Below are 27,881 nucleotides of genomic sequence, written 5' to 3'. Positions count from 1 at the left end.
GTTGCATTCTCACACGCCGTTCCAGTCCAGGAGTCAGTTGCTGCTTGCTCTGTGGACTGGAAGCTGTGTTGCCTGGCTCTCACCTGTTCTTTACGAATAAACTCATTCTTCAAGTAACCTGAAGTCTATTCATCATTAGAGAGACCCAGCCCACTTAAAGCCCTGCGTTCCACTCACAGAAAACCTCCTCGTTTGACGGACTCCAAATTTGAAACTAACACGTTTCTCGCTAATATTTCCATTGGGTTCTGAACTAACCCTGGGCGTAGTGGGTGTAGTGGGGCTACGTGGAGCATCACGTAGTGGGGCCAAATCTACGCACACTCGCACACTCCGTGTAGCCCCACTACGCGCCGCCCGCCCTCTTTTAAAATCACTTAAAATGTTTAAAAGTAAGGAAAATGTCTTACCTGAGCTGCGGCGTCCCGGGGCTCCCTCGGCAACTTCTTTCTCACAAATGCGCATGCGCGGGCGCCCGCGCATGCGCATTTCTCGCGAGTCAAGCATGCGAGACCCGTTTTTTGTAATGCTGAATTGTTATGGAAACACAGATTTTAATTGGGTCAAGACAAATCAAGAGAGTTTTCTTGGTGATTCACAAATTAAAAATACTTGCAGAAACCCAATTTCCACATATTATTATATGTGCAGTATATAGTTTTAGCAGTAAAAGTGCATGTCTGTGCAAATGTATTACCCATTTCAATGGGCAATGCGCTGTCTGTGACACACCACCACGATTTAGTCAAATATGTTCAACAGTGTGCTCCAAAGGGCACCATCGGCTACATACCACACCCTGAACACTCTCCTGCTGAATTCGCGTGGCTTATTTGCTCTCTTGTTCTTTGTGTGAGGATTGGATATTTTCACAATCCTTATGACTTCAGTGATTGCAATTTTAAGAAAGGGGAGAGATTCAGTTCAGGGAGTTCAGAGGTTAGAATCGAAATTATCATGAACAAAAACACAATACTTCTGACACCATCAATCTGTATTCACTTTTGCCTCAACGGTTTTTTCATTAACCTTGGGCTACCATTTATTTATGGATTAATTCATTATATTTTTCAATCAGCAAAAAGAGGTAACCATCACGTTCCACTTTAAGACATACGACCCTCATTTTGGTTTTTTTGATGCATGAAGTACTTACAACATAAATACAAAAATACATATACACTATTTACATCACAAACGTGAATGTGGCCTAAAACCATGAGACATTAATACATACAAATGACAGTGATCCTAATAATTGAAATGTTTTACAAACGTATCATTTACAACATAAATAAGTCCAACTATTTTACAAAATGATTGAGGCTTTGTCTTATTCTGCCCTCAATAATGTACAGGTCCTGGAGAGGTCAGAGAATTATTTACAAACTCATGTTAAGAGCGTCACCCATTCAGCTCTAGCGCACCTATTGCAGGGCAAAGTGGTTTAACTTGATTGCTCTGAACCTCTCTTTGAGAGCCAACGCGTTTCGACCTTCAATGAGTAGGACCCAGTGCGATATGTCTAATGAAGGTCTTCATCAGGACGGAGCTTAAGCGTGTAGGACTTTGGGTGCCATCTTAGGCTCACGTGATGAAATCAGGTGGAACTCTTAAGTTCTTGTATTTCGTTTAATCTTTTCGGCATTCAACAGGTCTGTTTTTCTTTATCATGGGCGCTTATCTCTCCCTGCGGTTACGCCTTCAGGTATGCCGTGCTGGCGGATGTGGACTCATAATATTGATTGCAGCACCCCACCTCTGCAAGTTATTCCAGCACCACTACCCTCTTCAAATTCTGTAGGGGAACCCAATCATTTTGCGTTAATCCACTTCAGGACGGGACCCAGACTCAGAAAGTTGATCGTCTGTTAAGTCAAACATCCACATTTACCTCTCTCTCCCAACATGTTACTGCTCTGCACAGTGAAGTACACAGTAAATGAGTGCTGATGACAGCACTGTCGCACAGTGACACTGTGGTGGGAAACAGATGGGATGACTCTTGGGGACCAGCCCGGATTCCGGAAGTGGCTGAAGGATAACTGCCACATCCGGTCCCCAGCTGCATCTACCTCTGTCCCAGCACAGTGTGTTCATCTAGCTTTCATTACACTTCCCTAAATGTCCAACTCAATATTGCTAAAAATTCAATGGACATGGCTTGGCAGTTCGGGCTGGACTGTTCCCATGAGGCACAGGGTCAAGACTGATTTGCATATGGCCATGTCTAAACTGGGGTGGTGTAGTGGGCAAAAGAACAAAAAATTCAATGGAGGCATAGTTCTTTAATAGCATTTAACTATTCAATTAATAGTCTCATTTAGGATGCTATGGGGCCAATTCCTAAGGGCATTTATGAGTATCTGAAGCTGTACTACAGGAGTCCTACTTCACATACCCTCGAAAGCCTTTGTGAATTTGCCCTTCAATGCCGGCCACGAGGCCCTTACAGAGAAAACAAACTCTACAGAGAAGGACGCTTAAATCACAAATCGTCCCTGAGATGAATTCTTAAGTCACAAATCTTCCCAGACAGGGAACCCCAGAGCCATAAATTACCCCTGGAAGGATTGTTTATGAGTCTGCAGCACAATAAAACAGAGTTGCCACAAATAGTTGACACTGTTATTGTACCTGTACTGCAGAGGGCACGAATACATAGCTTAAAGAGAGACAGTATATTAAGTTTTTGGTGGCCGAAATCATTGTCCAGTTTTCATGCAGGGTGCATTCAAATCATTTCATTCCTTCATTTAATTGGAGCAGATGTATTTACTGGAGTGCGGCTGGATCCAGTAACATGGAGGTACATCAGGGTACAGGTATACACAGTGGTCGAAGTGGGGAAAAAAAAGTAGGGGAACTGTGGGCGGAGACTCAGGGGGCGGGACTAACCCAAGGTTTGGATTAGTGGGCGGAGTCGGAGGTGTGGCTAGAAATAGCAAAACATACCAATTTTTGAACGTTTGGCATTTCACTGACCAGTTACAGCTTATAACGTTATTTAATTCAAAGAATCAATAAACATGTTTATTTGAGGTTTAATATATAAGTTGTTTATATTTAATTCATTTACAATGTGGGACATGTTTCCAATCACAGAATATTCCAAATACGCTTATAAGTGGAATCATAAGCCATTTGTCTCCGAGCCATGCAGTTTCTTTCATCTGTACTTCTCCTCCCTTTTTCTAACCATTTCTGAACATAAAATTCAGGTTTAAATTCTATGACAGGTGGCCCCACGATATTTATGAACATTGTAGAAGACAGACGATTGATTGATATTCTGTTCCCCAGTGGTGTGAGCACATCATTCATTACACTAAAGCCCCGTTCACATTCAGCAGTTGAGGTACAAAAGGTGTTTATAATGTGCATTAATGGTTTCAGGCTTTCAGAGATGCAATTTTTATTTTGTTTGTACTCTCTGAAACCAAGGATGTACTGCCTGGTCTCAAATACATGCAACCTGCTACAAAGGTTTTGTAATTCTCCCTCACCGTATAAGATGTCTACTGGATCTGGCCAATAAACTGGTTGTAGGAGTTTCATTCTATGTACTAACTCTTTGTATTCGATTTCATCATTGTTTGTGGTTGTGCATCTAGAAACATTTGATGCATTAGACATTGTCATCCTTTTTCGCAGGTTATTTGATAAGCTCCTAAAGAACTGTGCCCTATTGATGCTAACACAGCCTTTGTTCTGTTGCAGTCCTACACCAGCAAACTGCATCCGTTCAGCAGCATCTAATGCAGTTGTAGCAACCAAAGGGCCCAGGTGCATCAGCCATTGATTCAGACACTAAAATCTGCATCTGTATTGAACGATCGGCCTCATATATGGTCATATCACGCCGCTGCAGCCTTCTGGATAGGTCACCCAATTCTGTGAGAGCATCATATAAAATGCCCATATTTTCAACAAACACCAGGGAGGTTAATAAACGGTTTAAACCAGCATATTTCCTCTGCTCAATGTCACTCCTCGTTGAGTCTTCGGAAGATTCCATGAAATGTTTAATAAGTCCTTTGTAGTTATTCCAAACAGCTCTCACAGATCTTTCACTTGAGGACACCCAACGTACATCTAGCACCTTTCCAATTGCCAGAAGTCTTACTTCTACCTCCAGAGCACATTCCCCAAGCTCTCTCTGATTTTTCGGAGAGGCATGGTAGGTGGTATATAGTTTATCAAAAAAAATTTGAGCTGATTAATGCCTGCGACTTATTTACAAACATCACCCACAGCAAGCTCCAGCTTGTGGTTAGCACAGTGCCATACACTCAAATGTGGATATTTCAGTTTCAGAAGAGTTGCCACACCAGATTTCCTACCTATCATATTGGAAGCACCATCTGTTACAAGCTGAACCAAATGACTTTTTAAATACTCATCAGTAAAACCGTGTCTCTCTAAGCATGCAAGTAAGGCATCTAAGATTAGATCTGCTGCTGTGCTTGGCAACTCAACAAGGTCCAAGAAAAAGGTCAATACATGCTCTTACACAGATAATTAGTGTGGTCAATTTCCTATTTGTGAGCTTAGGGACATATTTATGGGAATGGTGGCGCAGGGCAGCACAGCAAGTTACTTTGCTGCGCTGCCCTGCGTCACAGGGAAAGGGCGGGAATGTGCCTTATTTATCCAATATGGTGCATTCCGGTCTTTTCCCCCTGCACTGGCGCCATTTCGACAGCCTAGCTCCAACGCAGGCACACTTGCCCCATGGTGCAAGGGTGCAAGGGTGCCTCCTTTGCATGCAGGATTGTTTTTGTGCAGGAAGGGGCACCTTCCTGTACAAAAACAATCTTGAGAGGCTTTTTCATCTTTCTATGTGGGCTGCACAATAAAGCACAGTTTGAAAGAGGAAAAAGCAGGGAGAAATAAAGATATTTCTCCTAGTTATGCCTCCTCTGGGGTAGCGCAAGATTTTGCCGCATTCCCAGGATTACAAGTCCTTGTCAATCTATGAATGCGTCAAAAACCGTGGGGGTTGTGTGGGAGACTTTTATTATTGCAGGAAAACTACTACGTGACAAAGCCACTGCTGCTCTAGGGTGTGCTGCTTTGTAGACCTGCCCGCAAGACTGGTGGTGAACCTGGGTATGAATTGTGGTGGACAGGGCTTCAAGTTTACCCAACTGGCCACCGGTAGGGTTCACCTGCTGGTGCTAAGAGACCAGGGCTTCTAAGGTCTAGTGGGGCCTTCTAAAGTCTATCATGGGTGCTCCCTCAGGAGTAGTCTGATGGACAAGGCATGAAGGCTGAACCAGGTTCCCCAGTTCCAAATTTGGTAGCTCTGGCCATAATGCCACATCCTATCCCCACCGAACACCCTTCTGCCCCACTGAGTGAAACTCGCACTGTCTTCACCTACAACCCAATTCTGCCCCATTATAAGCACCTGGATGTGACTCATTTCAAATTATGCAGTGCCTGAAAAAAAGTAACAACATTCTGGGAAAAGCAGATACTCATAGGGAATGCAGGATTATGTAAAGCATGCAAAATATAAGCAGGAACGACATGTTACCTTAACGCTTTTACTCTCGTTCAGAAATCAATGAGTATTTTTTGTCTCAAACATTGAGGACATGAATATAGGGCTCCTCCTGTACACATGTGTTAAGCAGGGCTCAGAGACAAAGGAACTCTTCAAGAGAATCTGATCTGACTCACGGAAACCCACAAGGGCTCCTTCTTATCCACAAATTGTGCACTCTTGATTGTCAGCGCCAGGATGCCTGTTAGGTGAGAGTGCGCTTTACAAGTGAGATAAATAAATAAATAATTCTTATTCATGTCAGCCAGCTAGCTGCTACAACATGGTATAGCACATATGTATTAAAGTGTCCTGCAAAGAAGAATGAGTGCGAGTAAGTAAATGTGGGTGTGAATGATTGAGTGCCTGAATGTAACTGAGCATGAGTGAAAGAGTGTATGTCGATGAAAGTGAGAGAAAGTGAGTGAGAAGGAGTCACGTAGAGTAAGTGAAACTGTAAGTTAGAATGAGGTAATCAGAGTAGGAAAAAGTGGTGAGACTGAGTGAGTGAGAATGTGATAACGAATGTTGAAGAGTGAGTGCAAGTGAGCAATTTTGAGTAAAAGGGAAAGTGAATGAGAATGAATAATGGGGGTAGTGAGCCTGAGTGAGATAACATGTGAGCAAGCAGGACAAAACACAGGCCTTGGCAAAGTGGAGGTAAATATTTACTTATGGGAGGAACATATTGTGCATCTTGAAAAAAAATGTGGTCAACTCCTGGGGATGTTGTCTTGGCACAGTAATGGCTTTGGAGAGAATTTGTGTAAAAATGGGGTGTTGAAAATAAAATGCAGTATTTGACCCTATAGTTTTTTTTTCAAAATTATCTTGGGAGTAGCAACACCCAGACTGCAAATCCTCCGGGCCCTCCTTTATCTCTTCTTAGTCTTACAAGGCCCAGTAAATCGCACTCTTTTCCAAATCTCTTTCTAAATATTATCACTCTCAAAAACTGTTTTTTCTATGTAATTTTCCTTTGATGGGAAGAGGAGGTTTCTGAGGTGGTAGTATCAGGCAAGTGACACTACTTGGGCTCCCTCTGTTCGAACCTTCATGGAGGATCCCTCTTCATTGCTACCTCCACCTGACCCCAGACTCCGCAACGCACTCCCTTACAGGCTTGATTATCCACTACTCCTCTCCAGTGCACCTTATCTCACAGCTGACCTTGGGCCCTAGCCCCATATCAGGCACCATCGGGCTCCACTTTCATTTTTCCCGGTAAAAACATTAGTAAAATCACCTTCAAACTTAAAACATTGAATATAGCAGCAAATATAATTAGCACACACTTTAAAGTATGTTCCACAGTAGCCCTTATGACCCGACTGCTAATTAAATAAACAAAAACAGAAAGGCCATGACAAGGCCGGCTTTAGCGCTGATGCGAAAGTCTTTTTTGGCGCCACACCAATAATCACTGCCATACGCCACAAGTGCTCCTCATCTCCCCATAGCCCCTCCCCCTCATGACCTCCTCCTCGGATTTCCTCACTGCCACCCTCCACCAGTGCCCCTCATTTCGCTGTAGCCCCTCCCCCTCATGACCTTCTCCTCAGAATCCCTCACTACCATCCTCCAGCAGTGCCCCTCATCTCTCCCTAGCTCCCCCCTCCCCCCCATGACCTCTTCCTCAGATTCCCTCACTGCCACCCTCCAAAAGTGCCCCTCATCGCTCCATAGCCACTCCCACTACCTCCTCCTCGGATTCCCTCACTGCCACCCTCCAACAGTGCCCCTCATCGCTCCATAGCCACTCCCACTACCTCCTCCTCGGATTCCCTCACTGCCACCCTCCAACAGTGCACCTCATCTTTATGTAGCCCCTCTCTCATATGCATTTCATTTGTTGTGTAGCGCTACTCATATCAGTGTAGTGTGTGTCAGTACTTTACACCACGCACACATTATACAGAGACAACGAATCATACAAGTATGTAAATCAGCCTACAGGGAATGTCACATAAACCAATGAGGATTACAAGGTGTATGAATCACATGTCATCCGTACTGGTGGGCAGTTATTTTAAGATGGTTTGGTCTGAAAAAGCACAAACTCAGGATTTAAAGAGTACTCCAGTGGTTGGGGGTTGGCTTTACTGATAAAAATGTATATCTGCCCAAAGATACTCATTTTAGCAACATTAGAATAATGAAAGACTGGGGAAGTTCTAACTATATCACAAAACAAAAAACGCGAAGTTCTAACTATACCATTCAGGTTTGCATGCAGCTCTTTGATGACAGTTCATTGGTCACTGTCCTATGTTAGGATTGTAACTTCTGAACTGCAAGTAACACAAGGATCTCTGTGACAAAGGCAGTAACCCACTGAGCTACCCACATAACATACAGTTCATCTGCACTTAACTACTAACAGAGAAATGATTGCTCTCCAGCAGGATCATTAATACCCAGCGTTTATCTGGGCATTTTTTTATTGTCCTATTGTTGTCCTGCATCAGCCATGATAATGATAACAAGCATTGGCATAGCCAATAGGTCTCGCCTTTGGGACCTTATAAGTGTTTAGCCATGCAACAGTTGCATAACTAAATACTTATAAGGTCCCAAAAGCGAGACCTATTGGCTATGCAAAGCAGCCGTGCGGCCGCAAAAGTGAAAGTGATCACGATCGCGATCACGATCACACATCAAAGCGGCCGCGTGGCCGCGAAAGTGAAAGTAAGATCGCGGTGAAGGGCGGCGCGCGCACCCGCGCACATGCACTGTAGCTCTAGGCTGGCCTGGTAGCACTTTTTGGAGCCCTCTCAATAAGTCTCGCCAGACCAGCGCATGCGCTGGGTCAGGCGAGACCTAAAAACGGATTAAATGAAGCACACACGAAGTACATGTCCTGCTGGGCCTGTGCAGAATTTAAAAAGAAAAACAAATAGTGACACATTCTCCTACCTACTCCATTAGTCAATCTTAGTGTCGCAGCCTGAAGTGATAAGCAGCTGCAGGGGTTGGGAAAGGTGAATCAAAATAAACAAACTTCTTTTCTCCTGCGCTGCATAGAAAAAGAATATCCACGCAGCAGGACAGTAGGCAAACGCGGCCAAAGAAAGGATTTGTCGCCTTTCGCCATGCCCCTGTTGGAGATGAAGGGGTGAAAAAATAAACAAAGCCTCGTTAACATGTAAATGGTCTTTTAAAGACCTGTGAAGTACTCAGGTACGGCTGCGATAATCTCTGAAACTGTGTGTGCGCGCCCGGTCTTTGAAGCACTTTGAGCCCCATGGCGTTTCGCGCCTGCCTTCAAGCCTTACTAGAACCGGGCCTGAATTAGGGCAGTCCCGGGACGTTTTTTTTAAATCAAGAAGTAGGGGAACGGACTAGCATAATTTTTCAAAGTAGGGGCACGCCGTGCCCTTCCGTTCCCCCCCACTTCTAACACTGGACATATAAAAGTGGTGCTGATGGCCTGTCATGAATGGGACAACGATTGTGAAAAGGTACTCTGCTCTTAACTTCCTCTCCCATATTATGTGGTACATGCGGAATTCACTAAAACGTGAATAGTGCAATAGAGGTTGAGTCACTGAATCTTAGGTGCCAGCTTGTGGTACAGCAAGGGGGATTTCTCTACGAGATATCCAGGCAGCTGCGTTTGGGAGGTCCCAGCTGAAGCGGGCAAATTCCTGCAAGGTGGTGCGGGGGCTCTGTGTTTTCACATGTGCTTGATCTGTGTTAAAAACAAGTCACATTATCACATAGAAAGCGATGAGTGTGCGCGTGAGGGGCGGGGAGGGGAACCAGGGGAGTCACATTTCAGTCTGACATCACGGGTTCTCATTCAAAGCGGAGACAGGGTACTGCAGGAGAACTGCTATTGAGACCAGCATCTCACACAGAGGAGGGAGGGAGCCGTGCACATCTCACTACCGATCCCATGCCTAGGAGACCGCCTGAGCCGTTGGCAGACGCGGCGGCGCTGTAGCGGTACTGCAGGGGGGACGCGCCGATACCTGCCAAGCGCACGGGACATCAGAGCCGGGCTGAGGTAAGCATCAGTGCAAATCACTGACAGCAGCAAGCATGAAAGAAACACTTTTATACGCAGATATACAGAATTCAGAACTCACTGATAGAGAATGGAAACCTGGAAAACGCAAACTTGTGACCGACAGCTATAAAACAGATAATCCATTAGGCCGAGACTGGGAGAAACGGAGGGACATATTATCTAGCACGGCGTTACAATTATCGCCGCTTTAGCGGCAGAAAACTGCCGGTAAAGCGGCGATAATGGGCTTGATAATATGCCCTCGAGAATTCCCATAGAAGCCCATGTTGACACCAGAACATGGGCTTCTATGGGAATTCTCACGGGCATATTATCAAGCCCATTATCGCCGATTTAGCGTCCGTTTTCTGCCGCTAAAGCGGCGATAATTGTAACGCCGTTACTGGATAATATGCCCCGGAGTGCGTGTCCTCGGAAATGTTCCACTTTTATTTGTACAGACATCTCGCCCCCGACTTGTAACTGAAGACACAATAACTTTAATCGTTACTTTTCACTTCCGAAATCTACAGACCTCATTCGTGTGCATATTCATTCGTGCCAACCTGACAGAGTTCGGAGAATCAGCCGCACGAGATAGTAAGGTTTACTACTCACATGCTTTATTCTCAGAGACTGTACTTGCCTTAAGCACTCGGTAGCAATTATTAAACGGCACCGCTTCACTGTGTTGCTTTTAACGTGTAAGTTCTCCAATGTGTGTGCCTTGCAGTGACCAAAGCATAGCTGCTCTCTTGCACCAGTCACGAGCCAACATGAGATTAATTATGTTTTGTTTTACTCTGATAGGCTATTAGTTATTTTAACTTGGCTAACTAACCATTGCCGCTGTATTTGATCTCACACATGCGCACATTTCTAGTGGATGTAATTGCATCAGAGTGTGGGATAAAACATATAATTTTGAAGCCGCGTGTACTTTCTGCAGAGCGCTTTTGACCAGCGGGTGGTGGTGTCTGCGTCCTCCTTATTGCCGAGCCTGAAGCCTTTTGTAGTCTACACCGACGACCAATCAGAGGACGAGTCTAGACAGGACTGCTTCTTGATTGGACCTAGCAGCTCACGTCTCCAGGGTACGGCTGTCCAGCTCACACACAAGCCCTGTTATGCTGCTCATGGCCGGTGTTGTCCCTAAGTTTGGTTCAGGCCACAGCGGCCATGTGTTTTATTTGGGAGCCGTGTTGTGTTGCCAACATTAGCTTTCCTGTTTCCCGTTTGGGATTGTTTGGGATATTCTATTTAAAGCTCTGCTGTCGGCCTCGAGCTTGCTGTTTGTGAACGGAGTCTTCTTAAGCCTGAAGCAGATGGCACTGACAGATGAGGTACATTAAAACAAGATGACAAAATAAGGGCAGAACAAAGACCATGCCCGTGTGCTTAAATTGTAGCCAACGATGAGACGGACGCCGCCGTATGATGAAAAATTGGTGTTACGTTTTAAGAGTCGACTCTGCCAGTTTCTTTATATAGGGCCAGATTACACATTTTTACGGTCGGAAACTCTCCAAATTGAAGTGTTTGCGAGGACAAAAATATAATCCCACTGTAGGAATTGGCAAACGTTTATCCACTCTCAAAATGGGATTGTGACCACGAACCAATTCAGTATTTGGAAGGTCGTGTTGTCGACCTCCCTTCCAAATACCGAATCGGTGCTCAATGTATGATATCAATTTAAATGTATCAATGTTATTTTAATGAAACCTGGTGGCAAAACATTGAAAAATTACTGATTCCAAATTGGGAAATTGCCTTTGCATCTTAACTTTATCACCCTCGTCTTAGAGGCAGACTTCCTTTCTTCCTTCCTCCCTTCCCCTGCCCTGCCCTCCCCTCCCTTCCTCCCATCCACTCGCCTTCTTTCCCTTCCCTTGCCGTTCCCTCCTGCCTTCTCCCCTCCCTTCCCCTTCCATTTCCTTCTCTTACCATCCCCGACCCCTCCCTCCCCTTCCCTTCCACCCCATCCTTCAATGATTCAGCCTTTCCTTTTTCCCAACTGGTTCCTTTTCTGTTGTATTTCATTCTTCGCTCGATGTAAGCCCAGGACTGCAAGGACTCTGGCAGCTTTCTATTCTGTATGTGGATTTACATACATCAACAAATTGAAGATAATAACTACAAGATTTACCTCCATTCCCGTATACATGGCTTTACTTGGTTCACACCTATACTGTTCAAGAGTGAGTTACCAGGAGAAGATTAAGCCAGTGTCAAAGAGAGACAGGGACCTCAATTTTCACAAGAATAAATTGACTGTAGAAACATTTTGTTCTGGGCTCCGGGATGAGGGAGAGCTTTGAATCTACCTGCAGGAAGAAGAAGGGTCACCAGTCATCTGCAGTGGACACTCCTTCACATGGACTAACAAAAGTGCTTGTTTGTTGTTAGAGGAGAGGAAGGGGAGCCTTCCTCCCAGGTGTTCACTCCTTTGTCTGCCAGAAATGGAGGCCTCAATAACCCTTAACATTTTAACTATTGCTTGGTAGAGCCCGAATGGCTTCACCATTGATCAGAAGGCAGCATCCCTGATATGGATGGCAGTGCCTCTTTGTAGGTTTGACGTGTAAAGGCATTAGCACCATTCATGTAAAACAAATTGTGTTCTGTGCATGTTTTAAGGGGCATTGGTTCATCCTCCTTTAGTCATTGTCTTCTTTTACTCTGGAACCATCATACGCGGGCTGAAATCATTGTCAATCACATCTTCAAGTACCCAGCAGGAGTATTTTTGTCTCATCTTCTTTCTATTGAATGTTTGGGTGTACCCTTCTGCCTCCATTGGAATGTATGATGGACTCATTTGTACTGAAACGTTCACACTATCAGCACACATTTAACTGTCTATCTCATCATGCACTGTATGCACAAAGCCATCATTTCTTTTGTTCAAATTGTTTTGCATTGCAGCAGACTTTTTTAAATTTATTTCGTCAGCACTCAAGTACCAGCATCTACACTATTGGCTTTGCCAGTGCTTATTACCCTGTTCTGGGCTCTCCTACCTGGCATAAAAGCAAAATGAAGACTGGATGACTAGTGGCAGAGGCCTTGGTTGGAATGAGTTGCCTTTATAATATGTTTGAAAACTGTCAATGGAAGGGGCGCAATAGGGAAGAGATGGTGCCGCTACTTCTGCGGAGCACCTCCTTCCCATATTTGTGATCTTTACACCGATTACAATGACTCCAGTGAAGACATTTAGACTCATGGTCCCAAAACTCAAAGGTGCCAAAGAAACATGGCCAATTGTGTCTCTAAGATATTAACGAGTGCTTGCAACCATGGTCCCGTCCTGCAACAATGGTCCTGTGTTGGAGACCTGCATTTAAATGGATTGGAAGTGGGTGGATGCATAGATGTAAATGCTTAGCTATGACAGCAATCCTATCTGAAACAAGGTGCTCTCAGGCACTAGTGAGCTGCCAAGTCCCAGGATAGAAAAAGTATCTGGACAGCATATTTTACGAGTGTAATTTTTATCTGTATATTGCAACTTCAGAATCATCAATATCCATACTTACAAATTTGAGTGGAAGACATGGGGTTGACTGTGCTCCAGAATGTGTTTCATTGTTCTCAAATGAAGAATTAAATAGGGTTTTCCCTAATTTCTATTTACCTAAATCACACCTGTTGTGAACTAGATGGTGTCTTCATCACCATTCATTGAGGGTTATGGTTTGATTTGTTTTCAGACTCATGGCCAACAACTTCAGCATGCCATTCCAGAGAATGCTTGACATCTGAGGTATAGGGTAGAGTGGCTACAGTGGTGAATCAAGACAGTACTCCACTTGAAAGTAGTAGGACGTGCAAGACCTGCAGGCTGACAACGTCTGCTTCATCGAAACAGACGTTTGTTCTGATCCGCCCACAAGAAGTCAGTGTGGCCTACTGTACTTTGTGCAAGTTCGATTTTAGAGGGAAAACAAAATCTCATATATACACAAATACATTCAAATTCCTTAGATGAAAATACAAGATAGATTTTGTCAAATACTGAGTATCAGCTGGCAAATTAATGATTTAAAGTTCTTGGTCAGATGCTCATTAGACTTTGCTAAGTTATGGTTTGTCTTTTAATGATTCAATAGTCAGTCGTACCACCAGCAGTGACAAGCAATAATCAAATAGTACAGAGCAATTATATAGGTGGCCACTGTGCTCTTGATAGCGGTGCTCTGCCCATCAGCAGCAGGGGCAGGGAGTGTAGTGGTGAAATGTAATGTCAGATAATCATTGAATCTTTTTAGAACATTGTAAAATATCAACAGGTAAATGAAATGTCACGTGAGGTGAGTTTGAGGGTTGCTATCATGTTGCGATGGACTTGTTTCTTTTCAAAGAACTCGAGATTCCTTCATGTGATGGTGGATGTGTCATTTGGCCTGAAAGATCTGATCCTAACGATTTATAAGCAGCTATAGAGATACTCTAGCAATACTTTGCCTTGTATTGTTCAAATGGAGGTGATATGTAGACAAGATAAATATGCCGTGGTCCCACCAAGCATATTATGAGTTTTCTCTCTGCCACGGTTTTCATGGCATGAAAACCGTGGCGGAGAGGAAACACTGGTGCCTCATGCCATGTGGATGCATGCATGGGGGGTCACAACATTCGCCCCCGGGATGCATGCACACCAGTTCCTGCACGGCATGTACTTTTCAGTCCATGCCATGCTGGTACTGTTTTTGGCGTTCCCATTCCAGGGCCCATTTTCGGAGGCACCACTGTGGGAACGCCATAAAACAGCCCACCAGTCAGGAGAAAACTCCCAATCTGGCAGGTGGCTTAACCACGGCTTTGGCGCATGGGAGCGTGGTGGTGGCATATCACCCACTCCCACTGCACCAATGGTCATAATAGGACCTTAAGTGTCTACATTGCCTAGCAAGGAGCCTGTTAAAAAGTTGGAAGGTTATACCCAAATGCCTTCAAAATAGCCACTGACATTTCCAAAATATTATCAATGGAATCATGAGAAATGTAGGTTGTGTTTGGATGCAAACAAGTAGTGTGCCCTCCTGATATGCAAAATCTTTCATCAGGCATCTCTAGCATTTTATGACCACCTCTAACCTTTCCTTCCTTTGAATGCACTCAGCATGAGCAAATTTAGATAATGACACTTATCCACCCACCATGTGCTGCATGGTATACCACAGATCATGACAGTGCCACCCCTAAAGAACACAATCTCAATTGTGGGATTCCAAGTTTATCAGGATTTGTGATAGAAAAGTTGTGTAATGGTCAAATTCCTTCCAATCTACCAAAATATTACTATTGCTTCCTAGCAATTCTTGTATCCAGAATCTTATGCACTTGATATTAATTTTCATAGATTTCACTTTACATTAAAAATGTATTATTTTCTTGAGTGACTTCTCTCCCCAAGGATCTGAAGTTATCTCGACTGAAAGGGATTCTTCTCTGGGTCATTTGCCCATTTCCAGCTGTTAATTGCCAGCACAATGGATTTGGCCCAGTTATTCTTATATCTTGAGTATTCCCTATAATCAATGAAAATCTGCAAATGTTTAGGCATTGTCTGTACACAGATTTGTCACATACAAGAGAACATCATCAGAATATAGCGAGGTTGTGTTCTTGGCCCCATCCCTCTGTTCCAAACTCCTTCCTTACTGATATTGTCTTGGGTCAGCAAGTCAGCAGGTCAATTGCCCTGGCACACAGTCGTGAGATCACTCAGTGTTGGCACATTTGTAATTCAACCTTTTCTCTATTTATTTTCATGATGAAGGTCAGTTTTCCCGTTCTTTTGGTCTCTGGAAAATAAACAGAAATGATATCATCACATATAAATATGTGCCAGTTAAGATTCTAGTTATAGCACTGAACAGTCATTAGGAGTACACGAGTAACAGCAAACAGGGCACGTTCAGCCAATAGAAGCTCCCCTCCCACAGATGGCTTTTCCTGGCCTGGGGGAGGTGTGAATACCTCTGCCCAGGAAATGCTTTGTTTCTGGGCTCAAGGAGCGAAGGCTCCCACCCCAGGGGTCCAGAAACATGTCTCGTGGTGGCAGGCTGGTGTGTACCAGTCAGGAAACCCATCAGAGGCTGGTCGTTTTTCAAGGGGCATCTCTAAGATGCCCTCTGAGTGCATTTTTCATTAAATCCCACACTGGCATCAGTATGGGTTTAATGTGCGCTGATACATACTTCCCACTTTTCAGTAAATCCATTATGGTGCTGTGGAGTTCGTATTAACAAACTCCGAGCACTATATACTCTTAATGGCATTACTGCACTTACAATGTCTAAGAATTGGCTTAGACACTGTAGGGGTACAGGGCTCATGCAACTGTACCCTCACCACTAGTATAGTGCACCCAGCTAGAGGGGTGGCTGACCTAGGCCAGGGCAGTGGGTTGTAGGCATGGCACACAGAGATGTGTGCCATGTCGACTCTTTACTTTGTTCTGCACCAAAACATGCAGCCTGCAATGGCAGTGTGTGTGAAGGTACGGGCCTCAAAGGGGGGCCCAATAAGTGCTGCAGCCCTTAGAGGCCTTCCCTGTCTACAATGGCCTTGGTACCCAGGGTACCTTTTACAAGGGACTGACATGTGGCCAGAGAGGTCTGATTAGGGTTACAAGGTACAGTTTTGGGAAATAACACAGGCCCTGGGAACCTGATTGGCAGGGACCCAGGGCACATCAAGTCAAAGTGCATCAGTAGTCTGGCAAAAAGTGGGGGGTTACTACAACAGAAACCCAGTGTCCTACAGTTGGTTACTAACAGAGTCGTGCTGCGATTGTTTGACATTTGACATAGCCTTGCTGGTACTGGTTGTTGTTCACTAGTTTATTTTGTGTGGTTTTACATTCTTTTGAGCAGAAATAATGGGTGCTGTTTTGAAAAAGCATAAAGTTTCTATTGTACCTTCTACAGTGGGCCAGAAATTACTGGCCAAGGGAATGCCTGCATAGGAAATGATGATGGAGATTGGCTCCTATACATGTACCTGCATTTCTTTTAGTCATGCATATACCCTTTAATTTTAGAAAGCTAGATATCCTGAGACACACCATGAATGACAGAAAGCCGTTACCTAGACCTAGATAGTTTGAGGCGCTGAATTAATGGGATGAAATAGCTACAGAAAAGGAGAGAAAGAAAATGTCAAAGCTGATGAAAGGTTCATTTAGACAATGGTTAGAAAGCAAGTGGGACCGAGGGGAGAGAAGTGAGGATTTGAAGGAGTGAGTGAAGTATTATATACAGTAGTCAAGGAGTCAACAGAAAAGGAGAAAGCAGATGAGGGAAAGGGAGAAAAAATCAAGATGAGGATAACTTTTAAAATGATGTTTTGAATTCCAGACCTCCTCCATATACTGATGGCATACAGAGAAATGGACCTGGTCCTGCTGTAGTACCTTCTATGGGTGTAGCAGGAGAAAGTACAGGTGTACAAATATAAGGACAAGTTTCATATGTGGTTGTTAGCACAATAATGAGCGCTTCATCTGAAATTGCAATCACAGAATTTTGCCAGGTACTAGTAGGGGTATTACATCTCTCTATCTTTAGTTGAACCACCTGCTGTTGTTGTTGTTATTTAATAGACTCCCAACAGAGAGAGTTATTATTTTTGTCTTTTAAAATTTGAATTTGGAGAACTTTTCTTAGGGACAGTTGCCTTAAATAGGCTCTTGTCATACAATGTGATGAAATTAGATAAGAAGCAACAAGATGTGCAACTGAGGTACATGACAAGCTTGAAGAATTAGCTTATGAGTGTGAGGTAGATATAAGTAAATTGAAAGTATGAGAAGAAATTACAAGATGGATTTGATCAATGATAAGTTAAAGACATTGAGTTTTAAGACTTTAGGGGTCATTTTAAAGATTTAGTTAAAAAGACACAGGAGTGGAGTGACTTAAAGTAAAGTGGAAAAGAAGGACAGCAACTAAAAGAAATGTTGAGAGACTTATGTGCATGTTCCCTGGATGAGAGCTGATCTTTATGCCTTTTTGACAAATTATCCAAACTTGCGAGAGGAACATGAAAAGTGGATCAAGGCAGTTCATAGGTTGACTATCATTTAAAAAAAGATCCGGACTGATTTGAAAACATTGTTTGAGAATGTAGTTCCCAGTGATTTGTAAACTGAGTGTTAGGTTGCTGTTGCTTGGCCGACTGAAGACCCTCCAGGGATTGTGCCAAGTAATGCTTCTTTTGATGTCGTAGCTGACAAATATAAACAGGTGATTGAGCATTTGAAAAGGAGGGTGCCTGAGAAAGATATCGATTGGGCAAAGATTTTGAAATCTTCACAAGAGCCAAAATAGTGTGTGCATGCTTATTATGAGAGAAATATGCAGATTTCCAAGAAGCATAGCAAGTTCCTGAGAAAGACTGTGCTAGTGGTTTAATCTCTGCTTTTGTTATGGGTTTGCATCCGGAGCTTTGTAATCATATGCAGAAAAGTGAGATGTGCCGACAAACAGAGAGTATTGATGTCATTTTAAACCTTTCCAAATACAGTAGTAGATGAAGCAATTTGAGAGGAATACCAGAAATCAGATGATTTGTTCTGATTTGGCTTATGTTAAATCTGGCAGTGCTGGAACGAATGGGATGCCCCTAATGCAAGGTGTGAGAATGAGAATGAAAATGTGAAAATGCAGGACTGTGGAAGAGAGATGGTGAATAATTTTTTATGCAAATGTTGACATGTTGAAGAACAACACTGTTTGTCACTTCTGTGGTAACATTGGGCAGTGAAAGTGGGAATGTTAACAAAATCCAGAGTGAATCTAGAATGATTTTGTTCCCCAAATGCAGAGAAATGTTTAGTCATTAGTAGTAACCAAACCAACATCTCTGCAAAGCGTACATGATCGGAAACAGTTTTGCATGAATATGCCGACAGCCATAGTGTTGCAGCAGATTAGAAAAAAAGTCTTATAATCCAGGGTATCAAAATCATCTATTGATTCTGAGTAATGATTTTCCTCAGTATTCTCCAGAAAAAAAATCCCAATGACAGTGCCTGAGGGGGGAGGAGGATTGCCTACTTGGAGCTGTCCTGGAGATAGACCAAATTGGCCCATATATTGATGGTCAAGTAAAAGGCCACCTCGTTTCTTTTTCAATGAATACGGTAGCTATCCACTCTACAGTTCATTCTGTGGAAGTCCAAAATGTAACCCTCTCTGGAAGAGAAGTCCAAGTTGTAGGAATTAGTAATAAACATATTGTTCATCAGGTCTTTGCAGATGTTCCTCTTAAAATAGGGCCAATGGAAAATAATCATCAGTGAATTATGTGTGATTCAAGTCCTTTAAAATTATTATGACAGTCACGTGTTGTGCAAGGTGAACTGTGTGATGTATTGCACACCTGATGGTGTTGCATTGAAACTGAATATGAAGATTCTGTGTTTAAAATCGAATCACATGATTCAAGAGTTCAGTTGTTTCCAGTCCAGACAAAAAGTAATTTACCTCTGAATTTAAGACATGCAATCAAAGAAGAGGCATGGAATTTCTCTGACAAGGAGATAGGATTAATAAAATGTGACAAGCCTATAAAGATCAATGTAAAACCCAATGCTATTTTCCCTAGAGCTAAACACTACAAACTTTCAAGTGAAGCAGAAGAATGAATGAAACCTGCCATTGGATGTTGAAAGTTATATAGTCATTGACTTGTGCTAAGCGTTTTTCTCCATTCCTATCCATGAGGATAGTAAATTTTTATTTGCATTTCAATTTCAAAATAAAGTTCTCATTTGGTGTCGAATTCCATAAGGGTATACTGAAAGCCCTTCAATTTTTAGTCAAATCCTGAAGAAAGATCTAGGAAATTTGAGGTTACCCTATAATTCAGTCTGGTGCAGTAAATGAATGACATACTAGTTGTGTCCAAGACGAAAGAAGACTGTAAACTTGACACAATTGCCCTTTTGAATCATTTAGCTGAGAGATGTCAGAAGGTTTCCTCTACAAAAAGGCAATTCTGTCAAAAGGAAGTGATTTAGCTTGTTCATCACATTGAAATAGGAACAAGGAACACCTAAAAAAAGAACGTGTTTCTGCAGTTCTGAAAATGAATCATCCTACCACCCAAAGGGAGGTAAGGAAGTTCTTGGGAATTGATAGCTGCTGTTGTGAGTACATTCTAAACTTTTCAATGATTGCAAAGCCTTTAGTTAGGTTGATACATAGTGAATCCAAGATCCGGTACCATTTGAATAAGAATGCTTAGAGACCTTCTGGGTATTAAGAGACCGTTTGTGTAATGCAGCCGCACTTGGAATGCCGGACTATAATTTAGTATTTTATATTTTCTTTCATTAGAGAAGCAGGCGAGTCCTTGCTATTTTAACCCCAAACATGGAGAAATCATGCATGAGACATGTTGCATATCTGTCCACTGTGTTGGATACAGTAGCTGTAAGTCTTCCTGGTTGTTTGAAATCAGTTGCAGTTGTTTTCATTGTAATTGAATAAAGTAAAGGAATTGCAATGGGACACACGTTAATTGTATATGTTCTACATTCTGTAGAGATTTTGCTGACTCATACATGAGCTCAGCATATGATAAACAGGAGACTGACAAGACATGTATAAGTCATATTAGTAGTTGAAAACATCTGAATTAGAAGATGCAATTCTCTGAATCCTGTGACATTGCTTCCAACTTCAAACAAAAGTTGTGAGGACAAGATTGATGATGATGAACATTAGCATGCCTGCATCAATGTTGCAGGATTATGTATCAAAGCAGGACCAGATATTAAATAAATTCCTCTTGGAAAGGCTGATATGAATTTACTTGTTTATGGTGTTTAAGAGACCGATATGGAGCACTGAAGGCTGCCTATGCAGTATGTTCAATTTCTGAAATCCTTTAAGCATCATATCTGACAAATAAAACTTTAGCACACATGGCTGAGTTGGTTGCATTAACAAGAGCTTGTTGCCTGTCAGAAAATGTAAATGTGACAATTTATACTGACAAATAGTATGGTTTTGAAGTGGTTTATGATTTTGGGCAACTGTGGTCATAGAGAGGTTTTATTACATCTTCTGGAGCTCCCATCCAGAATAGTATCTATAGAAATAGCTGTAGTCAAGCGTACTGCACATAAAGCTGGAAAAGACAGTCACCCTAGGAAATAAATATACTGATCAAGTGTACAGATATTGTTCACTTGAGAATGAGACAGTGATGCAAGTAACAGATCAAAATAGTACAAGAGAAAACTCAGATAAACAAAGAAGGTGTGTGTTGCTTCTTAATAAATATACATCCCCAAGCTAGACCTTTGGTTGATTCACCTCACTGCTTTCAACTGAACCCCTCTCAAAAAAGACTCAGCAAAATCTCTCGGTATCACACTGGACAAGCACCTGAATATGAAACATCATATCAGCAATGTGTGTAAGGGAGCTAATCACTTGATGAGGACACTTAGATATATCAAACCATTCCTTCCACAAAAGTATTTCAAGCAGGTGTTTCAAGCACTGGTCTTGCCGAGGCTAGACTATGGCAGTGCTACGCTCTGTGGTCTTCCCAAATACACCCTGGCTCCACTAAAGGCATTACTGAACTATGCGGCCAGACTGTTCACAGGTACCAAACGAAATGAGCACATATCCCCAGTCCTAAAATCTTTCAAATGGTTGCCCTACAAAGCTCGAATTCAGTTAAAGATTGCCGTTCTGGCGCACAAAGCCCTGCATCTCAAAACTCCCAGGTACCTAGCGCAAAAGCTTGAATTATCCTGTGGTGGGAGAGCCTCAAGAAGTGCAGACACTTTCCTCCTGAAACCACTCATCCTTAGCAAAAAGACAACTTGTCACCGAGTTTTCTCCGGAGCTGCCCCAAAGATATGGAACTCTCTTCCACCGGATGTACGCAGAATTTCTTCAACGACTGCTTTCAAATTGGAAGCCAAAAGATTCCTAATGAACAAATTCTTACCTTAATTGGGTCTAGGTTTCTCCTGCTCGAATTCCTTGATCCTACAACCATTGCACCATAATTTGTTGCTGCTCTCCTTTACTGCATTGAGTGACCCCCTCCTAGCCCGCTAGATTCCTGTTTATTGTATTACTCTCCATGATTTAATTGTCTGGGTATTATGTGATTATTCCTGTTGTGTATTCTTACTTGATGTCGATATTGGAATAATGTCCTTCCTTCCATTCTTTTGTAAAGTGCTCTGATATCCTTCGGGATCATTTTCACTCTATAGAAAAGTTTATAAATTAATAAATAAATAAATAGTTGAGACTTCTTTGAGTGAATTGAGAGATCTCCAGGAGGAAGCCCAAAAAGATGAGAAAAGAAAATGGGAAAGGTTATGTCACAAAATAAATTATCAGGATTTGTAATTTATTATATATATATATATATTTATTTATTTATTTAATGCAATTTAATATAATAAATATTACCCGACACAATGTTACAACCTATGGCGAGCCATTTACACAACCAGTCACACTCGAAGAGAGATTCTATGGGGAGAGCTTTAAAAAAGTATTAGGAAAATAAAACTGTTAGAAATATTGCAGTAGAACCATTGTCTAATACACCAGAAGAATATACAAGGTCCTAAAACAAAATTTGTATTAGTCATATTGACAAATCAGCGGACCCATTTACAAGACTCCAAGCAGATTTTGCAACAATGCCAGTTTAAGCATTAAATACATTGTTGTGATAGTCTATTTGTTTTCTAAATAGGACGAGGCCTATCTCTCCTGGCGATCAACCAGCCAACAGTTGCCAAACTTTGAGATCAAACAGCCTGACATTTACCAAACTTTGTTGAGGAATTCAATACCAAGATTTGGCCTACCAACTTCTATTGAGACAGATTGTGGCTCACATTTTAAAAATGAGATTTTGTAATTAATTTGTACAGCTCTCCATATTGACCAGAGGTTCCATTGTGGTAATCATCCTCAATCTTCTGCAGTAATTGAAAGAATGAATGGAACCATACAGAACAAATTGGCTAAAGTATGTGCTTCCACTGGTTTGAAACGGTCAGACACTCTTCCTCTTGTTTTGATGAGAATAGGAAGTATCGCTGATAAAAAAAAGACTGGTCTCTCACCCCTTGAGGTATTGATGGGTAGAGGAATGAAATTTGCATATATTCCTTCATCTACATTAGGTTTACTTATTGATCACTTCATTTTAGACTACTGCAAAGGTCTAGTTCATATGATAAAATCTGTCTCTTGTTAGGTGGACTTGGCAACAGAACCAACTAGGGAACACCAGTGCCATGCTCTTAGCGCTGGTAATTGGGTGGTTGTCAGAAGACACATGAGGGAAATCTGTTTTGGAAGCAAGGTGCCATGGCCCTTATCAAGTGATATTGGTGACAAATACTCCTGCAAAGTGTGTTGGAATTTCACAGTGGATCCACACTGCTCACACAAAAAAGTGAAGATGGTGAATGGAAAAGGGGTAAGATTCACAGAATCAAGTCACGTTCAATAGAAGTTGGCAGGCCAAATCTTGGTATTGAATCATATTTCACACCTGTACAAAGGACCAGCCCCTCATTTTCGTGGGGGCTCACCCCCTGCCCATAAGTAGAGGAAATAATGGAGGCTATTCAGCTGAGTCCTATTCCCATCACAGTTCAGAGGTTCAAACAAGCACATTCTGTGATAATTCCTCAATTTTCAGAGCTTTGTGGGCAGATAGGATTTGGTTAGTCACCTCCGTGAAAGACATGCATTCATATGCACTTTGATCCCAAAGCAATATTCTAATTAAGAAAGAAACATTAAATTAGTAAGGAATATATGAGGTGTTTGCTACCTGCCCTTTCACATGAAGAAATGTTTGATGGGGGGGGCAGTGTGAATTGAGAGCAGTCTCGTTCTGGGCTACACAGGGTCTAACTAAAGCTCTTCAGCTGATTGGTCTCTGCCATGGTCCCAAGTTCAAGCCAGGCAGTGAAGGACTGTGTGGATCAGTTCGTGAGTCACAATGTCTTGCCTCCTTACCCATCTGCTCCATCAGAGGGGGAGCAAATGAGTGCCCTCCAAAGGTCGAAGTGGGCAAAAGGAGATTATTGAGAGTATGGAGGGACGAGAGGCTGAGAAGATGAGGTTGGGGAGCATGAGAGGCAAGAGGCGGAGACAGAATTACAAAAAAAATGTTCTGGGTTGTTAAGGGGGAAGTTCTAACCATCAGCTATATCTCAGCTTTTCCCACACACAATTTATGTGGAACCCTTGATTTCAATTATTGCCCAATTGGCCTCATTTAAAACTTACATCAGCCCTCAGGCGGAGCCTTTCAGGGCCTCCTTACAAGCTGCCCGGAAGAGGATTTGATAAATAGCACCCATTGCAATGTGTTCTGTGATAATGGGGAATAACATGCAGGTTTTGGTGCTTGACGCAGCATAATCCGCATGTACTGCTAATTACAGGCCATCTTTCCCCTGTTAAATTCAAGCAGAGTTGTACTGCCGAAATTTAGCAGGGTTTTGGAACTTTATTGCACCCAGTACTTACTTATAATTCTGATCCCTGCTCATACAGTGGTTTGTGCAGGGGTCGACAATTATCCAGTGACCCCAAATGGGGCTTAAGTGTTAGCCCTTCATCCCGCACCAAATACCAATAAAAAGGACGTCCTTTCAGAGAAGACTAACGTATTTTTTTGGTTGGACATTCGAAGGGCTAATTTTAAAAACAACATTTTTTGGGGTACCTCAAGATACTTTGGTTAATATTTTGTATTTATTTAATGTGAACATTTCAGAAATTAGGCCAGAAAAATGGTGCCTAAATAAACGGATTAAAGAGCCATATCCAGAAATATTTGAGAGTTGAGGTGGTAAATAGAAGTGATCTGGAACTTTGAGTCTCGGTTAATAATAATGGGTGTAAAAAGTCCCGCAATACATCTGCCAGGTTATTCATTCAGCTCAGGCCTCCAGCACGCCACCCTTACTGAAATGGTGGAAGCAGAGCCCACGGGCAGCTGCTCAAGGTGCCCCTGCCGTTACCCCTGACCTGTGTCTGAAGCAGAGGCAGTAGGCAGAGTGGAGCTGTAGGGGCTCTTAGAAGGGGTGAAACAACAGCAAGGCCTCATTAACATGCAAATGGTCTTTTAAAGACCTGTGAAGTGCTCGGGTGCGGCTGTGTGTTCGCCCGGGAAGCTCTCTCATCCCGGGCTGCCACACACGACGGGGGGGGGCTGAAGCCCTGTGAGTCCAATGGGTGTTGCGCGCCTGGTCTGAAGCATGAATGCCAAGCTCAGCGGCATGAAGTAACTTCTCCAAACACCCTGTCACGCGCGTGGGAATCGCTGTTCTGTAGCCACATTTAGATGGATGGGGACTGTGATGAATTGCCTTATTGTTTCAAACATTCCTTCCGTGGCTACCTTCAGAGGTGGCTACTAGGCATTGTGATTCCAGATGTTACTGCTGCTGGTGCATGCTGTTTAAATATATCAGGGTCAGAGGTCAGCCATGTGACAGCGGCCCCAGACAGACTTGGACCATGCCAGTTATCCCCCCCTCGCCTCACCCTTCCACCACCACTCTGCTGATTGAAGACAGTGATGCATGCTCTTTAAGCGGGTCTTCATTTTAGTGCCAGTGCCACCGTACCGAGAGTCCTGGTCACTTAGGTCTCTAAAGGTCGCTTGCCTTTGCTTCGATGTGTGTGTGTGTGTGTGTGGGGGGGGGGGGGGGTGGTTGCTGTGAGTAGGAGGAGGGACATTGGTAGGAAAATAATGGATTCTGAAGGCCTCAAACTCATTTTTGGCACATGGATGGCTTCTTTGCGTCGTTGTCAGTAATCTTGATAAAATGAAATTGGCGAAATTGCAATTCTGTGGAATTTCTAATTTTACACTTGAATGTTTGCCAAACCAGATAGGAAGCAAGGGAACCGCGGATAAGGGAGTGCAAAGCTGAAAAAAGCATCTATGAGGCCTACAAAGATTTTCTCGCAGTTCTTGTGCATAGGAAATCTCAGCTTAAGGTAGATTTGAAAGCAAACGTTCAGCACATTTAAACCTACATTTGTACAGAAATGTTCTGCATGCACTGTTCAGCTTGACTCGGTTTGGTTAGAGTAAAAAATTATTTCGTCTTGAAGAAAAAAATCTCAACTCGTGCAAAGGTAAAAATAAAAATATTTGCTACCCTTGTGAAAGGTAAACATCATGAAGTCAAACACACAAGATGATGGACGGAATGTTGCACATTGGCAAAACATTCACCCCCAGTCACAGATCTGGGTTTAATCCATCGTTATTTTGCTCACCACGCCACCCCAGTTCAGACATGGCCATATGCAAATCAGTCTTGACCCTGTGCCTCATGGGAACAGTCCAGCCCGAACTGCCAAGCCATGTCTTCCCTGGACCGGAATCAAGCATTCTAGGACCGGTTTCGGGGTTTCACCCCTCTTCAGCCAGGATAGCTTGACTCCAGTGGCGTAGTGAGCACGGGACCCACGTCTGGGCATACCCTTCCCACAACCCCAAAACCGGTTCTAGGATGCTTGGTTCCAGTCCAGGGAGGAACTGGCTTGGCAGTTCAGGCTGGACTGTTCCCATCAGGCACAGGGTCAAGACTGATTTGCATATGGCTGGGTTCAAACTGGAATGGCACGGTGAGCAAAAAAACTATGGATTTAGGCCCACATCTCTGTAATGGGGTGAATATATGACATTGTTCTGCATTCTGTCCATCAACTGTTGTTTTTGCAAACATCATGAAGTCATCATGCTCTCAACTACTAGCAACGCGTACTTCAAGCCAGGTAATGCACATATCAGTGCGCCCAAAACACACATACCAGAATTGGCAAAGGCCCTCAGCTGTTCAAACCAAAACACGACTAACCACCAGAAAACACATAGAATTAGACATATACACAATAGCACAATATTAATTGCAGTCACGTTGATTATCTAAGTCAATCAAGCAAAACACACAGACTCCTGATTGAGACTGAATCTTTGAAATCAGGCCCTGAAGATACCCTAATTGCTACAATGTCTTGCTAAGGACAATACAATGCTATACAAATCTCTGTTACCTTAACATACTATGGGGGATATTCACAAGGATCTATCGCCGAGTTAACGGCAGATTATCGCAGCCAAAGTTGTGATAAACTTATCGCCCCAATCAGAAGCTGGTGTTAACAGCCCACAGCACCAGTTTACCCGCGATAGCAGCCTAAAAAAACATCGCCACAGATGACCCCTCAACTATCGCTAATGAGATGCAGGATAGGCGTTCCCGTGCCAAAAGCGGCAACAACACCATTCCACAACATTCACACCGACCAGTCAGAACTGCGATAAGAACACAAAACAGGCAATAAGGCGCACTAGCAGCAGGAAAAGAACACCTGCTCTGACCTGGTGCAAAGTCGGATCACAGCCTGCACCACAAAAGGGAGCCCAGCCCAGACCCACACCTGAAGAACAACAGATGGACCCGGGCAACTGAACATGTAGCCCGGAGGGCCGAAAGGGCAACAACACCTGCCACCACCACCCCCAGGACCCCCCCATCCCCGGCACCCTCCGACCAAAGACATGCCACACCAGCTACACCTATACATAAACAAAATAATCCGCTTGATGTCGCACAATCACAACTGGTGACATGCATGTGTCGTCACAAAAATGAGCATCACACATTCACTTTCGAAGCAACAAACTTTATTAAAATGAACAATGAAATGAAATGAAGACACATGGCGGCTCCCCTCGGGACAATCCATAGGTCACAGCCTGCAAGACAAAAATCATGCCCAGAAGGCGTGTCCTGCGAACATCAAAGGACAGAGAGAGAGAGCGAAGAAGAGAGAGAGGATGAGAGGGAGAGGAGGGATAAGAAGAGAGGGAGAGAGAGAGAAGAGAGAGAGAGAGAGAGAGAGAGAGAGAGAGTGTTGACCCTGCGCACCCAGGCCACACTGCTCACCTGCTGCCATTGGTGTGTCTCCAACCACTTGCTGGTATGTATAGCAGTACACAAGGTCACACATCTGAGACAGAGCTGTCATCTGAAACAGAGTCCAGATACATGATTGGCACAGCACACACACTTGCACAAGACAACATCGCCTGTCTTCCCATGCACACCCAGGCAGAGGCACCCCAGACCCTCCCGCCGCCCATCAGAGCATGCCCGGCCATGCACACCCAGGCCTCACTGCTCACCTTCCGCCACCGGCGTGTAAACAGGAGGTCCCACCACGTGCCGCTGCAAGCCACAAGCCCGGGGCCCGCGGACATGGCACA

The 27,881-nt window shown here is 43.4% G+C and overlaps 1 protein-coding gene across 1 annotated transcript in view; it reads left to right on the top strand.

Moving 5' to 3' along the window:
• Positions 1–9,374: 9,374 nt before the first annotated feature.
• The window catches only part of KAZALD1 (Kazal type serine peptidase inhibitor domain 1), a 194,078-nt gene continuing 175,571 nt past the window's right edge, over positions 9,375–27,881 (top strand). The window contains exon 1 of the mRNA XM_085606484.1: positions 9,375–9,560. The gene's annotated coding sequence lies outside the window, so the exon portion shown is untranslated. The remainder of the gene's footprint in view (positions 9,561–27,881) is intronic.

This window comes from Triturus cristatus, chromosome 1_2 (genome assembly GCF_964204655.1).
Source record: "Triturus cristatus chromosome 1_2, aTriCri1.1, whole genome shotgun sequence".
Lineage (NCBI taxonomy): Eukaryota > Metazoa > Chordata > Amphibia > Caudata > Salamandridae > Triturus > Triturus cristatus.
This window is presented reverse-complemented; position numbering and strand designations above follow the sequence as displayed.